General features: G+C 39.7%; 1 protein-coding gene and 1 long non-coding RNA gene across 4 annotated transcripts in view; one reads left to right on the forward strand and one right to left on the reverse strand.

Moving 5' to 3' along the window:
- LOC131274064 (protein IWS1 homolog) overlaps positions 1–16,555 on the reverse strand; it is a 132,882-nt gene that overhangs the window by 42,278 nt on the left and 74,049 nt on the right. The gene's annotated exons all lie outside the window — the stretch shown is intronic.
- Positions 13,822–15,755, forward strand: LOC131274067 (uncharacterized). Its single transcript, XR_009181277.1, has 3 exons — positions 13,822–13,954; positions 14,939–15,000; positions 15,476–15,755. It is a non-coding gene; the product is annotated as an uncharacterized lncRNA (long non-coding RNA).

The following is a 16,555-nucleotide window of genomic DNA, read 5'->3' on the forward strand; positions in this document are numbered from 1 at the left end:
AGAGACATTACTTTCTGAGGTGAATTGGTTCACCAGGGGCCCATTTGAATGTCCTACCGGAACCCTCACACAGCCTTCATATTACCTTGGGAGAGAGGGAAGTGAGGAAGGGAAAAAGGGGGAAGGTCAGACTCCTAAGCAGTTTATTCAATTGCAAAGAGCATTCCTTGCCTAAGGCTTTGCTTGTTTGTTTTGTGTTTTTTTTTTTTTTTTTTTTTTGGTTTGTTTACTGCTTTTCCTTCCTCTTTACCCACCGTGGCCCTTTTTTTTTCTTTCTTTTTTTCTTGCTTGTTTTTTTCCCCCTTCTTTTTTACTTTTTTTTTCATTATCTTCTTTTTTCTTTTCTTTTTTAATATTAGATATTGCAGGCAACACTTCTTCTTTGCTGTGCTTCCTCATCCTCAATTTCCTCTTTTCTGTGTGTACTGATTTTGGCTACCAATCCTATTCCCTTTCCTTCACATCTTTCTAGCCTCCATCATTTATTGTTTCTCTTACATTCCACCTCTCTTTGGTTAGTCGCCAATATTTCTGACTTTTTATCTCTAATACCTCTATTCTGTTTTCTATCTTTTATTCACTCTTTATATTTTTGTCCTTTCTTTTCTCTATCCCTCTCTGCTGACCACACTGACCTTTTTTTTTTTAATATTTATTTATTATTTTTTAATTACATTGAAAGAAATATATGAGGTCCCATTCAACCCCACCGCCCCCGCCCCCCACTCCCCCCACAGCAACACTCTCTCCCATCATCGTGATACATCCATTGCACCTGGTAAGTTCATCTCTGAGCATCACTGCACCCCATAGTCAATGGTCCACATCATAGCCCGGACTCTCTCACGTTCCATCCAGTGGGCCCTGGGGGGATCTACAGTGTCCCGTAATTGTCCGTGAAGCACTATCCAGGACAACTCCACGTCCCGAAAACGCCTCCACATCTCATCTCTTCCTCCCGTTCCCCACACCCAGCAGCCCCCATGGCTACCGTTCCCACACCCATTCCACATTTTCTCTGTGGACATTGGATTGGTTGTGTCCATTGCACACCTATGTCAAGTGAGGGCTTAGATTCCACATGGGTACTGGATGCACTCTTCCCGCTTCTAGTTGTAGACACTCTAGGCTCCATGTTGTGGTGGTTGACCTTCTTCAACTCCATGTTAGCTGAGTGGAGTAAGTCCAATAAGTCAAAGTGTAGGAGCTGAAGTCTCTTGAGGCTCTGGGCCTGGCACACTGACCTTTTAATTCATACTATATTCCTTCCCATATTCAGTTTATGATCTCATTATAGGTATATCCATTCTCCTAGATCTCACATGGTTCTTTTGCGAACACTCACTATCAATACTACTATTATATTTTTCTTTTCTTACCCCTTTCACTTTCTCTGGTCCTAATATTTTCCTTCAAGGGAACTTAGCCAACAACAAGGATAAACCCTGGCCCAAATACACAAAACTGTCCTGTCTCGGATCCCATCTCATTAGGCCACCCAGTACACCCACACTTATCTGGAGACCTAGTTTGGGTAAAAGACTGGGAAAAGGAGCCCCTCCAGCCCACCTGGATGGGCCCACATACTGTTATCCTTGTAACTCCACTGCTCTTAAAGTTTCAGGTATTGTCTCTTGGATTCATCATACTAGAGTTAAAAGGGCACACTTCAATTTAAAAAAAAAATCAAGACTACTGGATAGCTTACCCTGTACCTGACTCTTCCTTGAAAATCCTAATTGCCCAGAGCCACCGAGAATCATCATCACCCAACTAGATGTACTCCTGTTCCCTGTGGTTCCTACTACTCTTTGGACTGCTCAGCTTCCTGTTTTGGACTGGAAGCTACACCTCCCAGAGACTGGAGTGTAGCTGAAAGGACACTAATCTTAATAGTGTACTTGAGTCTTGTGGGATGCTTTGCTATTTTAAGTTGTTTTTCTTCACTTGGCTTGGGGCCACTGCCAATGCTTACCCCCACTGTACTGGGTGCTACAAGGCCATAGTATCCACTGCGACACAGAGGCTAAAGCAGCTCAAGAAAAAATGGTCTCCTGTGCCTGCCTTTAAATATTACACTTACATGCCAGCAAAATGTTACGATATCCAAACTCTTACCCTATGTTCAGAAAATGGGCAAAAGTTCTGGATGGGTGTAATGAAACACTGGGCCAACTGCAAAACATGGGGTAAACCAGGGGAAACTATAGGCTGGACCTATCGCCCACAAATAGACATGTCTGATGGGGGCGGAATGCACAACCAAGCCCAGGAAAAAGTCCTAAAACAGATCTGCGCCAAACTCATCTGACTAGCCAAAGGTCCCAAATATCTATATCAGTGGGCAAACCTCAAATGACTCTGCCAACTTACTCAGCTCATAGCCCCCATTCAGCAGGTGGAGCAGCTAGTCAACACCACTAATACCCTCCTCCTTAACACTCACCTGGACACCAATATCTGTCGACTGTGCCTGCCCCTCTCGAGAAAACCTTGTAGGCACCCCATCTCCTCCAGGGTGGACCCCCAAACAAACCTTAGCTAAAATTAAAAATGTAGTTGCCCCTATTGGCTCCATGGCCCTCAACATCCAGCTAGTTCTCTCAGAAGGCAATCAAAACAATATAACCTGCTATCTGGGGAAAAACTCTGATTTAACACCAGAATTGGTTGGGAAAATCCCTGCAAACTTATGTACTGCCAGTAAAACCCTAGCAAACAACGTGACCCAGTGTAACCTCCCAGGATTGTTCTTCCTATGTGGGAGCACTGCATATAGATGCTTAGAAGCCAATTGGACAGGGAATTGCATCATGGTGTTCTTAACACCAAAAGTGTCAGTATATACTGAAAATGAGGTAGAACAAGCCCTTAACCTGCACCAAGAGTGGGCCAAACAAACATTGCTTGCCACCACCCTTATAGGAGCAGGTATAGTTGCAGAAATAGGAACTGGACTTGGAGGATTAGGTTCTTCCTTCAACTTTTATTACAAACTCTCCTGAGAATTAAATGAGGGCATAGAACATGTTGTTGACTCCACAGTCTCCCTCCAGAGCCAAGTCAACTCACTAGCCACAGTAGCCCTGCAAAACAGGAGAGCCTTAGACCTATTAACAGCAGAAATAGGAGTAACATGCATCTTCCTCAGGGAAATATGACCTTGCAGGAAAACATCAAATGAGTGACCCCTGCCCCTGCTTCTGTAAATCAGTCTGTGAAAACATGGCCTAGCAGGAGAATATCTAACAAGTAATTTCTGCCCCTGCATCTGTAAATCAGCCTTTAAAAGTGCAGCCTTGCACCTGCATTCTGCTTCTGAAACCCTGCCTGCAAAATTTGCCAAGCAGTGCATTAGCCAATTAGCAAAAGTTATGCCGATCCCACCTGAAATCCTATATAAACCTACAGAAAATGAAAAATGGGGCTCAGAATTTGGACATCGACTCTACTCTGGGCCCACATGTAATAAATCTGTTCCTCCATGTCTGAGTGCTGGATTTGAGTTTCTCTGTTATTCAGTACTCCTGACTTTGCTGCAACAAAACAATGAAACACCTTAAATGTCTAATTTGTGTTATTATGGGAACCATCTAAAAAATTAATTTATGATGTAAAACACAAAGAAAAAAATAGATCAAATTGATCATTATTGATGTTTCATAACCAGAAAATGTAAAATAAAATAAAAGATAGGTAAAGGAAAGGTTGACGGAAAATATGAAAAAGTTTCCTCATATTTCTAACTAAGGCATCTGAAGGGATTAGAAGCACAATCTACAAATGTGTAAATACTAAAATATGCATTATGACACTGTGTCCCATAACTCCATCTGACTGCGAGCATAGCCTAACCTCCAATAGCTTCTTTACACCTTCCAAAACCACCTTACACAGATCCATTTATGCTGCCTCTGCTTTTGTCATCACTTAATGAAATTTTAAATTCAATTGGGGAACTGGATTATTGAATTTTGGGCACAATATTTTATTGTAATTAACCAGTAAACTGTTACTATAAAGGTCATCAAATATTGAAAATTAAAATATTGAAATCCTAACATTTAAAAGTAACTGCTCTTTTTCATATACTAGTTTCCTTCTTGGCTTCCTTTTTTGTTACGTGTGTATATTCATGAAATGATCTGGCACTCTATCTACACTGGCAATAAGCACTCATTCAGGAGAGTAGACATAGGTTGAGCATAGAGGGTCTCTAATCCAGGTGAACAAGACTCTTCGAAAAGACTGACATAGGCAAAAAAAGAATTTTGGGGGACAAAATAACCCAGGGGGATTTTTATTTCTTACCTGCTGCTGTATGTGAGGCCCATGGCTTGTCAGATTGGAGCATTTCATGGGCTCATGAAAATAATGTTATGAAATATACTAAAGTATCTCTCCAATTATAATTAGATTCGTCAGGGAATAAAGAGTGATCCAACTCTAACAGATGTTGACTTTCTTGTCTTAAGTGTTGACCTTGAACTCTTAGATCTGTGGATGGCAAAAAGAATGGGAAATTTACAGTGAGATGCTTTGAGAAGGGCCCTGGGTTATGTTATACTGGCAGTATCTTGTAACAATGGGCAGTGGTTGGGTACTCTACAGGCTTGCAAAATTTCAAATACATGAACAGATGCTAATTTTGTCTAGTATTCCCATGTATGTTGAGTAATATTACCATGTCTGAGTTTTAAGTGCATGTTTACAGTTTTAACATTCAGGCCACATGCCTGGGTACATATCTTAGCTCTAAGCCATAGAAGCTAGTAACATTGTTGACAGTTGTCTCTGTGCCTCTCTTTTCCATCTGATGTGTGTGTATAGTAAACACAGACACCACATATGGCTTGATCAGAGTTCAGTGAGTTACTATAGTAAATTTTGCTGTGGTTCAGAAGGAAGTATTTTGTTGTCAGAGTTGACAGTAATAATTTTCCTGTGTAAACATAACACTGTCTAGTATGAAGAAATACAAGCACACTCACATATATATACTCAGATATACAATAATATGATGTAGACTTGTTCATTGACATCCCTTAACTCTAATTCAAACAAATCCATACCACTGAAGTGGAATGGAGTTGCTTCCAGGGACTTCAGAAACGTTCAAATTCTTACACTTGAGATCGGTTTCTCTCACCACACCCCAATTCTTACTCTCACATGGAATCTGGAATTACACCAGTTTTCCCCACTAAAACCATCAAGGAAAAACCAATGGGACTCATCTGGATTTCCATCCTTTTCTATCCTCAGCCTGTGAGAGATGCCCAAATACACACCTTTTTCTCTTGTTCTTGAGGCCACCTGTAATGAAAGAAAGAACATATGAGGATCAGATCATGCTGTGTACTGTTTACACAGGTCTTTTGCTTTCTTAGTTACTCTAGAAAATCAGATGAGAAACCATGGTTGAGTCAAAGAACACAAAATCAAGAGTAGAGGACACCATTTGAAAAGGTGCACAATTTCCTAAAAGTTATTTCTTTCTCTTCCTTTTTGGTAGGCAATTCAAAAATTATTAATCCAAAGAGGAAACTTTGTCGCTGAGGAAAAGGTCTTCTATCTTTGAGTCTCCCACCCGAGGCCACAAAAACTGAAGCCTCTCTGTCACCAGGTATCTGTTAGTTAGAGAGTCTATCTATGCCCACTACCCACAATCAGACAGTACTGAATTCTATTATCTACATAATCAGGTTTTCAAATCTGAACTTGATTGAAAAAGAAACCTAGAAAGTAACACATCAATTTCAAACAAAGAAAGGAAGTCTTACCTTGGTCTTATATGGATTCTACACATCTGCCCTGGAATTAGGAAGTTCCTCCAACGGATCACCTGTGGAAGATGGGAAGATAGAGAGTAACTATCAGTATATTAGAAATGCACCTCGTGAATTACTCATGTAACAATGCTTGACTCTTACAATGTGCTTCTGTTTATGAATGTTTGTTAACAAACAAAAATTGACCTACTAGGCTATCCACTGCGCAAATTCTATTTCTCTTTTATCTATATATATTATGTTTTCTCAGTGTGGAAACTGCCTAAGTACTTGGTTATCTATCAATTGCTATGAGTTAATTGAACTAATTTTCTGAATATCACTGTGTATTGAAAGACTATTCACTGCACAGTGGAGAAAATGTCCTCTCTTTTCCCAACACTTACCATTATGGAGGAAAATGGATAGGTGAAAGCATTGATATATAACTATGTAAAAATGAAAATTTTAGATTAGCCCACAAGGATAAAAGCAAATGTGCATGTTGGTTCAGAAATTGATATTTAGAAATTCAAGTTTTTAGTTTTGGAAAACTAATTATGTGAATGGAAGGAACAGACCCCACATATACTTAGTTATATACTCATTTCAAGATGAATAGAAGTTGAAAAGTATGTTAAAAACAAACTTTCAGACTTATCATCATGTGAAATGTCTCACTTTCGATCACAGTAATTCCAGATTTACTATATAATCTGAAATAAATAATTGACTACATCCTTCCTTGGTAAAAAAAAAAATCACAATGGACATGGCCATGAGGAAGAGAGTGAAAGATACAGAAAATCATAAGAAATACTAAATTTCTCTAAAGGGAGATTCATTTTAAGGCAATGAGTTTGACAGAAGGACCTAATATATATATTCAACACTAAGAGAAGCATAAAACACATATAAAAGTCTGTAGGACCAATTGGAGACGATAAACTAAAGAAAGAAAAGAATATTTTCTGAAAAAAATAACCATATTTGGGGGGGTTGGATTAATTAAGTAGGTCAGTGATCATATCTCTCAAGCAGCAATTGAGATTTCCCATCTCTATGAACCATAGGAATGAATGTGGGAGCTTTTCCATCTGCTACCAATTTCAAATCTCACTGGGCACAGAGTGACTGTTAGAACCATGAGCCATATATGTATCATAAGATAACCATACCAACCAGTCATCGCAGAATTTTCAGAGTGAATGTATTCTCCATATTGCGAGGTCCAACTGCTGCCCTGTGACCATTTTCCTTTGCCACCAGCAATGAATGGGTACTACTGTTTTTCCACATCCTCTCCAATACTTATTTTCAGTTTTGTGTTTTTTAACAGTCATTCTAGTAGGTATGAAATGGTATCTTATTTTGGTTTTGAGTAACATATCTTAATAGTTAATGATGGTGAACCTCTTTTCACCTGCTTTCTAGAAATTTATACATCATCTTTGAAGGACATAAGTCTTTTTCCAATTTTTTAATTGGGTTGTTTTTCACTGTTTGTTGAACTTTAGGGTTCTTTATATATTCTAGAAATAAAACCCTTATTGGATATATGGTTTACAAATATTTTCTACCCTGGAATTAACTGACTTTTTGTCTTTGTGGTAAAGTCATTTTAGGCACAAAAGTTTTTAAATTTGGTGAGGTCTCATTCATCTATTTTCTTTTCCTATCTGTGCTTTTGGTATAAATTCTAAGAAAACATTTCCTAACACAAGATGCTGAAGGCCGTATTTATGTTTTCTTGTACAAGTTTAATGTTTCTACCTTGTCCCGGCCCAGGGGACGGTAACGAGGGCTCGAAACCTGCCAAGAAAGAACAGTGGGACAAGAGACACGAAGAATGACAGCAAGACAGTGTTCTGATCAAGCTGCAAAAATTTTATTGAGGGAACAAAGCATATATACTCTTGGGAAGGGGCAGTGAATAGGGAGAGGTGGAGGTTAGGGATTGGCTGTCGCTGTTGCTGCGGTAAGTGGCAGGGTTTAGGGATTGGTAGCTGCTGTTGCTGGGGTGGAAGGCAGACTTTAGTCTCACGCCTTGAGCCTGCACACTGCATTATCAGTCTGGGCAGTGGCGGGAAACGGAGAACAAAGGAGCAGGGACGAAGAAGAACAAGGAAGTGGGCTCTGCTCTGGCGGCCATGTTGCTGGCATTGCTGAACTCAGTGTATACTCATATTGACTGCTCCCAACATTACCTCTTCTAAGACTTTATAGATTTTCAGGTAATTTATGTACATGATATGAGATAGGGGTCTTCCATCTCTCTTTCGCATATGGATATCCAGTTCTCCAGCATCATTATTGAGGCTATTCTTTCCACCATTGAGTGGATTTGGAAGACTTGTCAAAACTCAATACGACATACACGTGAGGTTCTATTTCTGAAATCATGCAGTCCAATCAAAGAACCACACGCTCACAGGCATGTATAGTTTAATTACTTGATCTTCTGAGAGTCACAAAAGAACATCAAGCTGTAACAGATCTTAAGAGCACACAATTGTATGCCAACAATTTAGAAACCTAGACGGAATAGATACATTCCTAGAAACACATGAGCAACCTACAGTGACTCTAGAAAAGAAAGTCTCAACAGAGCAGTTACAAGTAAAGAGATGAAATCCACATCAAAAACCTCCAATCAATGATTTGAAAAGACAGCTCTCCACAGAAGATAAGCATAGGGCCAGAAGGACCTTGAAAAGATGCTCAACACCATTTGCCTTTAGGAAAATGCAAATTGAAACCACAGTGAGATATCTTTTCACTAAAATGGTTGCTATTAAAAACAGAAAATAACATGTAGAGAGGATGAGGACAAAAAGGAACACTCTTTCAAGGCCAGTGGCTATGGAAGAGAGACTGGGGATTCCTGAGAGATCTAAGTATAGAACTACCATATGACCTGGCAATCCACCACTAGATATATACCCTAAAGAAATGAAAGCAGGGTCATGAAAAGATGTTTGTACACCAGTGTTCATAAGGCCATTATCCAGAATTGTGAAAAGATGGAAGGACCTCAAATTATCAATCAACTAATGAATAGATAAGCAAAACATGGTATACACACACACACACACACACGCACACATACAGGCACAGATTGCAATATTATTTAGTCATAAAAAGGAGTGGAATTATCCCCATTATGCAAGCGTGGTTCCAAAAAAAGAAAATCTGTTAATATAATACACCATATTGACAAAAAGGGAACAAAAATGATCATCTCAATTTACGTGGAAAAGGCATGTGACAAAATCCTGGTTTTTTTCCTCATAAAATCACTTAGAAAAGTAAGAATAAAAGGAAATGCCCTGTACACAAGAATGAACACTGTGGCAGTTTGAAATAACCAATGGACCTCCCAAGCGTCATTATGTTTGTAAACCCCCGAAAGACATTATTTTGTAAATGGGCCTGTTCCTCTGAGTGTAACCCACTTTGATTGCCTTAGATTCACCACAGAGGTCTTTAACTAAATTACTAGTTAAGATTTGGAATTGTCCTGAATGACACTGCAATGACAGAAACAGACCATTATATATCCTGCCAAAACCTACAGAATTATGTGGGAGAGAATGTAAACTACAATGTAAACTATAATCCATGCTTGGTGGCAATGCTCCAAAGTGTGTTCATCAATTGCAAAGAATGTACCACACTAATGAAAGAAGTTGTTCATGAGAGGAAAAGTGGGAGGGGTGGGGAGTTGGGCATATGGGAATCCCTTATATTGTTTTTATGAAACATTTTATGTAATCTTAAGTATCTTTTAAAAATAAATAAAAATATATTTTTAAAATTGACCTGTGAAATGTGGGCTTTGATTCAACCAAGTCAGGAGGGTGTGACTCATGTTTGAGTACCCACCCCCTTATCAAGGACTCTTACTCAAGACAACACACAGGAAGAGAGAAGAAGACAAGGAACAGAGAACTTTTGTCAGTTCTGGAGCCCTGAGGAGAGATGAGTCATTTGCCTGATTGCTTGCCCAGAGAGACAAGCCCTATGCCAGCATAAAGCTGAGATTGGAAGAAACTGGGCGGGCAGCCTTAAGAGGAAGAAACAAGGAGGCAGAGAACACCCACCATCTTGTCTCAACACATGGCAATTGACTTTGGTTGGGAAGCAGCCATGCGTTGGAATCTGTATGGCCTTATAAGTGTAAGTTTTTACCACAAATAATTACTCTTTATAAAAGCCAAAAGATTTTTGGTACTTTGCATCAGCACCCCTTTGGCTGACTAATACAGGCATATAGGGAACAAACCACTGCAAATACCATACTGAATGATGAAAGATCGAAAGCTTTCCTTCTAAGATCTGGAGCAAAACAAGGATGCCCGCTGTCACCACTGCTCTTCAGCATTGTACTGGACATTCTAGCTAGAGCAAGCAGAGAAGAAAAATAAATAAAAGTCATCCATATTGGAAAGGAAGAAGTAACATTTTCACTATTTGCAAACCACAAGATCCATGTATAGAAAGCCTCATAAATCTACAACAAATATACTAACTAGAGCAAGAAAGAAATTGAGCAAAGTGATGTCCTATGAGATAAACACCCACAAATTTGTAATATTTGTGAATGATTGTAATGAGCGTTTCAAGGAGGAAATGAAGAAAAATATCCATTTCCAATTACAATTAAATCAACTATCTCAGAATAAATATAGCCGAGGTTGTAAAGAACTTATGTATGGGAACTACAAAACCGTGCAAACAGAAATCAAAGACCTAATAAAGGGAAAGACATTGCATGCTCACGGATTGGAAGGCTAAATATTGCCAAGATATCAACTCTACCAAAAACGAATGATAGATTCAATGCAATCCCAATGAAAATTGCAATAAACAGCTTTGCAGAAATGGAAGACAATCATCAAATTTATTTGGAAGGATATGCTATCCTGAAAAGTCACAACCATCATGAAAGACAGAGTTGGAGGACACACCTTTCTTGACTTGAAACTTATTACAAAGCAGCAGTGGTCATAAAAACATGGTCCTGGCCTAAGAATAAATATATAGATCAATGGAATCAAAGTGAGAGTTCAGAAATTGACCTTCACTTTCATGGCCAATTGATTTTTCCCAAGGATGCCAGGTACCCTCAATGGGGAAATAATGGTCTCTTCAATAACTGATGCTGGCAGAACTGGGCATCCATATGTAAAAGTATGATGGAGGACAACTATCTCATATCATATACAAAAATTAACTGAAACGTATAAAGACTTAAAAGAACTAGGAACATAAAACTTGTAGAAGAAAACTTAAGAAGTTCTTCAGAACCATGAGTTGGGCAATATTTAGTTTTGTTTTTTAAAAATATTTTTTATTATTATCATTCTTACTTTAAGGATACATAGATCACAGAAATTATTGCATTAAAAAATATAAAGGTTCCCATATACTGCATTACACACACACACACACACACACACACACACACACACACACACACTCCTTCCAATCGACAACTTCTTTCATTAGGGCGGTAGATTTCATTGCATTTGAAGAGCACATTCTGGAGCATTGCTACACTGCATGGATTATAGTTTATTTTGTAGTTTGCATTCACTCCCAGTCCTTTCAGTGGGTTATGGCAGGTTATATTATGCCCGCATCTGTCCCTGCAATATCATTGAGGAGAACTCCCAAGTCCTGAAAATGCCCCAATATCACACCTCTTTTTCCCCCGTCCCTGCCTTTGGCAACTCCCATGGCCACTGTCTTCACATCAATGAAATAATTTAATTCTTCCAATGCTAGAGTCATGACAATTCTATAGGAGAATACCAGTAAATCCATTCTATTTTATTCCTGCATCCTGAGGACCCTGGGATGGCCATGTCCACTCCAACTTTAAAATCAAAAGGGGGCTTAGATCCCACATGGCTGATGGGTGGAATTCTCCCGCTTGCATTTGTACACTCTCTTGGTTCCCTGGTGCAGTGGTTGACTATCCTCACCTCCCTGTTAGTTGACATGGGCAAGTCCAAAGAAAAGGAGAGTAGGTGTTACAACTCTGCTGAGGCCCAGGACCCAGCTGGCATATAGGCAGTCCAGAGATTCAAGTCTCCTGAGCATATGCCAAACCCAGCACCTATCACAGGTAAGGGAAAAGTGACAGAAGAAGCATGCATAGAGAAGTCACATCTGAATCCAACTGCACACTCAGGAGCACAAATTCCACTGATGAGGCAGTGAACTCCAGAGCCATCTGTCATGATCAGAGAACCTGGGTGTGTCTGTACCCCTCAGAAGGACCCTTCCCTGGGGTTGTACCTACTTTGGCTGTCTCTGAGATCCTGCTGAGATGAGCATAAGTGCAACCCCTCTGAAGACCTCCCAACTCATTTTGAAGTCTCTTAGCCATATAAACTCATCTGTCTTTACCACTTACCCGTTTTATTCAAGGTCTTTTTCTAGGTACATCACCAGCAGGTGTTGGTAGTAATACCTCAGTACCAGGGAGCCTCATGCCCAGAGTCATATCCCACACTGGGGGGAAGGTAATGCACTTACATGCGGAGTTTGGCTTAGAGAGTGGCCACATTTGAGCAATGTGGAGGCTCTTGGGATGTAACTCTTAGGCACCCTACAGTTTAGGCCTACTTGTAATTTAAAGCACTTAGGCCCATAAACATAGTCATCAGTATCAAGGGCCCATCACTGGACCATCCTTCTTCACTGGTCTTTGCCCTTGTACTTGGGTATTGTTGCTGCTCCAGTGGGGAGTGGGGCAGAGTTTCCCGGAATGGGAACTCAGCCCTCCCTCAGTTGTTGGAAACTCTGGAGTGAGGTATCATTGATTGGGAATGCATGGGTGGGAGGGAGTTCTCCAGGGCAATGTCTTCTTAGATTTTACACCCAAAGCAAAAGCAACAAAAGAAAAATAGATAAGTGAGACCTAATCAAGATTATAAACCTTTGTGCCTAAAATGCCTTTATAATGAAAGCAAAAGCAATCTAATTCTATGGAAGGATATATGGGGAAACCATATATCCAATGAGGGTTTTCTATCTAGAAAATATAAAGTATCATGAAGGTCGACATATATAGAATGAAAGACAACCCAATTAAAAAACGGACAAAGCTGCTGTCAATTGCAGTGAAGTGGGCATCGCCATGCCAGAGTCCTCAGGATTGGGAAATGAAATATGACCTAGAGTGGACTTACCGGTATTCGACTACGGAATTATTGTGGCTCTAGCAATGGAAGAAATTATATCACTGATGTGGAGACAGTGGCCACTGGAGTTGCTCAAGGCAGTGACAGGGAAAAGGAGGCATATTATGGGGGCGTTTTGGGGACTTGGAGTTGGCCTGAATGATATTGCAGGCACAGATGCAGGGCATTATATATCCTGCCATAACCCACTGAATGGACTGGGAGAGAGTGAAAACTACAAAGTAAACTACAATCCATGTGTGTAGCAATGTTCCAAAATTTGTATTCATCAAATGCAATGAATGTACACCACTAATGAAAGAAGTTGTTGATGTGAGAAAATGGGGGTTGTGGGGAATGGGGCATATGGGAATCTCCTTCATTTTTTAATGGAACATTTTGTGTGATGTATATATCTCTGAAAAATAAACAAAATATTGCATCTGAGGCTGAGTGGAATCTCTCCTGAGTTATTTATGGTAGACTGAATCAAAATAAATGTTTCTAACAGTGAAAAAATGAAACTAAAAATACATTTTGAAACATGGGCAAAAGTCTTGGATATGGCTCCAAAGGGTAAAAAATGGCAAGAAAGCACATAAAAAGATGCTCACTGTCATTGCTATGATGGATATGTAATTCAAAACCAAAATGAGATATCATAACATACCCACTAGAATGGCTCTTATTAAGACATGGAAAATAACAAGTACTGGAGAGGATGTGGAGAAATAAGAACACCCAGTCATTGCTGGTGGCAAAGGAAAATGGCCGCACAGCAGCAGTTGGACCTTGCAATATGGAGAAGGCATTCCCTCTGAAAATTCTGTGATGACTGGTCGCCATGGTTACTTCATGATGCACATCTGCCTCACGGTTCTAACTGTCACTCTGTGCCCAGAGAGATTTGAAGTTGGTGGCAGGTGGAAAAGCTCCCAGCTTCGTTCGTACGGCTCATAGAGATGGGAAATCTCAATTGCTGCTCAAGAGGTGTGAACATACTGACTTACTTAATCTAGCTACTACCCCTCAATTTGGCTAGTGATTTTTCAACAGAATATTCTCCTCATTCGTTTCTAGTTTCTCCTCTCTAACTCATCCTACAACATTTCGGATGAGCTTTATACTTGTCTCTTACTACTTCGTTCATATTTTAGATCCTTCTATCAAGCTGGTTGCCTTAAAATGAATCTCCCATTAGAAAAATTTAGTATTTCTTTTAATGTTCTGTACCCTTCCATCTTCTCCTCAGCTCCATGTCTGTTTTGCCGCTGTTTTTTAACTCAGCAAGGGCCAAGTAAATTATTTATTTCAGAATTTGGAGTTAAAATGGATGGCTAGACATCAGAAGTGAGGCATTTCATAAGACGAAGTGTACTAAAGTTGGTTTTTAACATGCTTTACCATTTCTAAGCATCCTGAAATGCATACATAACTCAGTATGTTTAGGGAATCTATTGCTTCCATTCATATAACTAGTTTTCCAAAGCTAGTTTTAAGAACCTGAGTTTCTAAATGTCAGTAAATGAACCAATATGCACCTTTCCTTTTATCCTTGGGGTTTATCCAAAATTTTCATTTGACAAACTTACTTATTGATGCTTTCACTTACCCACTGCCCTCCCTAATGGTAAGTATGGGGGAAATACTGTAATTTTTTTCTCCACCACCTAATGAGCAGCATATCTTTCAACACACAGCAATAGATAGAAAAATAGGAAAATGAACTCATAGACATTGATAGATAAGCAAGTGCTTTGACACTTTCCCACACAGAGAAAAAAGATAATGTATATAGATGAGAAGAGAAATAACATTTATGCAGTCGGTGGCCCAGTAGCAGCCCAGTTCAGGTTTGGTATAACCAACATCCATAAAGAGAAGCATCACGAGTCAAGCAATGTTCCCAGAATAATTCATGAGAAGTATTCCTGATATACTGAGAGTTACTCTGTGTCTTCCCACCTCCCACAGGTGACCCATCTGAGGAACTCCCTAATGCCAGGGCAGATGAGGAGAACCCATCTAACACAAAGGTAGGGTTGACGTTCTTTATTTAAAATAAATGTGTTGGTTTCTTGGTTTCTTTCTTTTGCAATCAAATTCAGATTTGAAAAATTCATCATGTAGAGTATAGAATTTAGGTACTGTCTACTTGGGGGTAAGCAGGAATGGGTAGACTCTCTTACCAACGGACAGCTGGTGCCAGAGGGCCTTCAACATCGGTGGTGTCAGTTGGGAGACACTATGTAGAAGACCCCCTGCCTTAGTGGCATTTTTTTCTCCTTAGATTAATAATTTTGTAATTGTCTGCCAAAAAGGAATAGAAGGAAATACATTCTGGGAGGGTCTGCACCTTTTCTAAAGGTGTCCTCTACTTTGCTTTTTTGTTCTTTGACTTAAGAGTGGATCCCCACCTGGTTTTCTATAGCAACTAAGAGAGCAAAAGACCTGTGTAAACGATACCCAGCCTAATCTGACTCTCACATGCTTTCTTTTCCTCCATTACAGGTAGCCTCAAGAACAAGAGAACAAGGTGTGTATTCTGGAATCACTGAATGGCTGGGGATAGAAAATAATAGAAATCTAGATGAATAGGTGGGCTTTCCATGATGGCTTAGGTGGGGATAATTGGGATAATTCCCAGTTCCTTGTGGGAGTGAGAATTGGGGATGGTGTGAGAAAAACTGATCTCAAGGGAAAGAACCTTGATCATGTTTCTTCAACTTTGATCATGTTTCTGGAAGCAGCTGGGTTGCCCTTGGGTAGTGTGGATTAGTATTGATTGTAGTTGAGGCCTGTCAATGAGTAAGTCTGTGTTGTGTAACTGTGAATCTGAATGTGTGTATGTCTGTGTGCTTGTATTTATTCATACTAGGCAGTGTTCCTGTTTACACGGGTAAATCAACATTGTCAACTCTACCAAGAAAATGATTCCTTCTGGCCAGTGCACAGTTTACATACAGTAACTTATTAAATCCTCATCACAGCCATATGTCACGCATGTGTTTAAAATACTGACACCTCAGCTGGAATGCAGAGGCACAGAGACCTATGTCAACAGTCTCACTAGAGCCTAAGATTTAGAGCCAAGTTCTGTACCCAGGCATGAGGCTCCAATTTTGAAACTGAACCTGCATCTAAAGCTCAGACATGGAGATATCAAACACTGTACATGGGAAATTTGGACAACATTGGCATCCATGCATGTACTTGAAAGTTTTCAAGCCTACCGAGTTTTCAACCACTGCTCATCATTATAAGATTTTGCCAGTGTCACATAACCCAGATTACCTCTCAAATTACCGTACTGCTAATTTCACATGCATTTGTCCAGTCACATATCTGAGAGTTCAAAGTCACTATGTAGGGAAAGAAAGTCAATATCTCTTAGATTTGGGTCACTCATCATTACCTGGCCAGTATCTGATTAAAATCGGGAGATTCTTCTAGTGTATTTGCTAACATTAATGCCAGTAGCCCAAGAAATGTGCCAGTCTTGCAAGCCATGAGTTGTGTGTACAGCAGAAGGTAAGAACTCAAAATTTCCCTTGGTTGTTAGCCCAGGTCACCCTTATTGAACTGTCTTGT

Source organism: Dasypus novemcinctus, chromosome 17 (assembly GCF_030445035.2).
Source record: "Dasypus novemcinctus isolate mDasNov1 chromosome 17, mDasNov1.1.hap2, whole genome shotgun sequence".
NCBI lineage: Eukaryota > Metazoa > Chordata > Mammalia > Cingulata > Dasypodidae > Dasypus > Dasypus novemcinctus.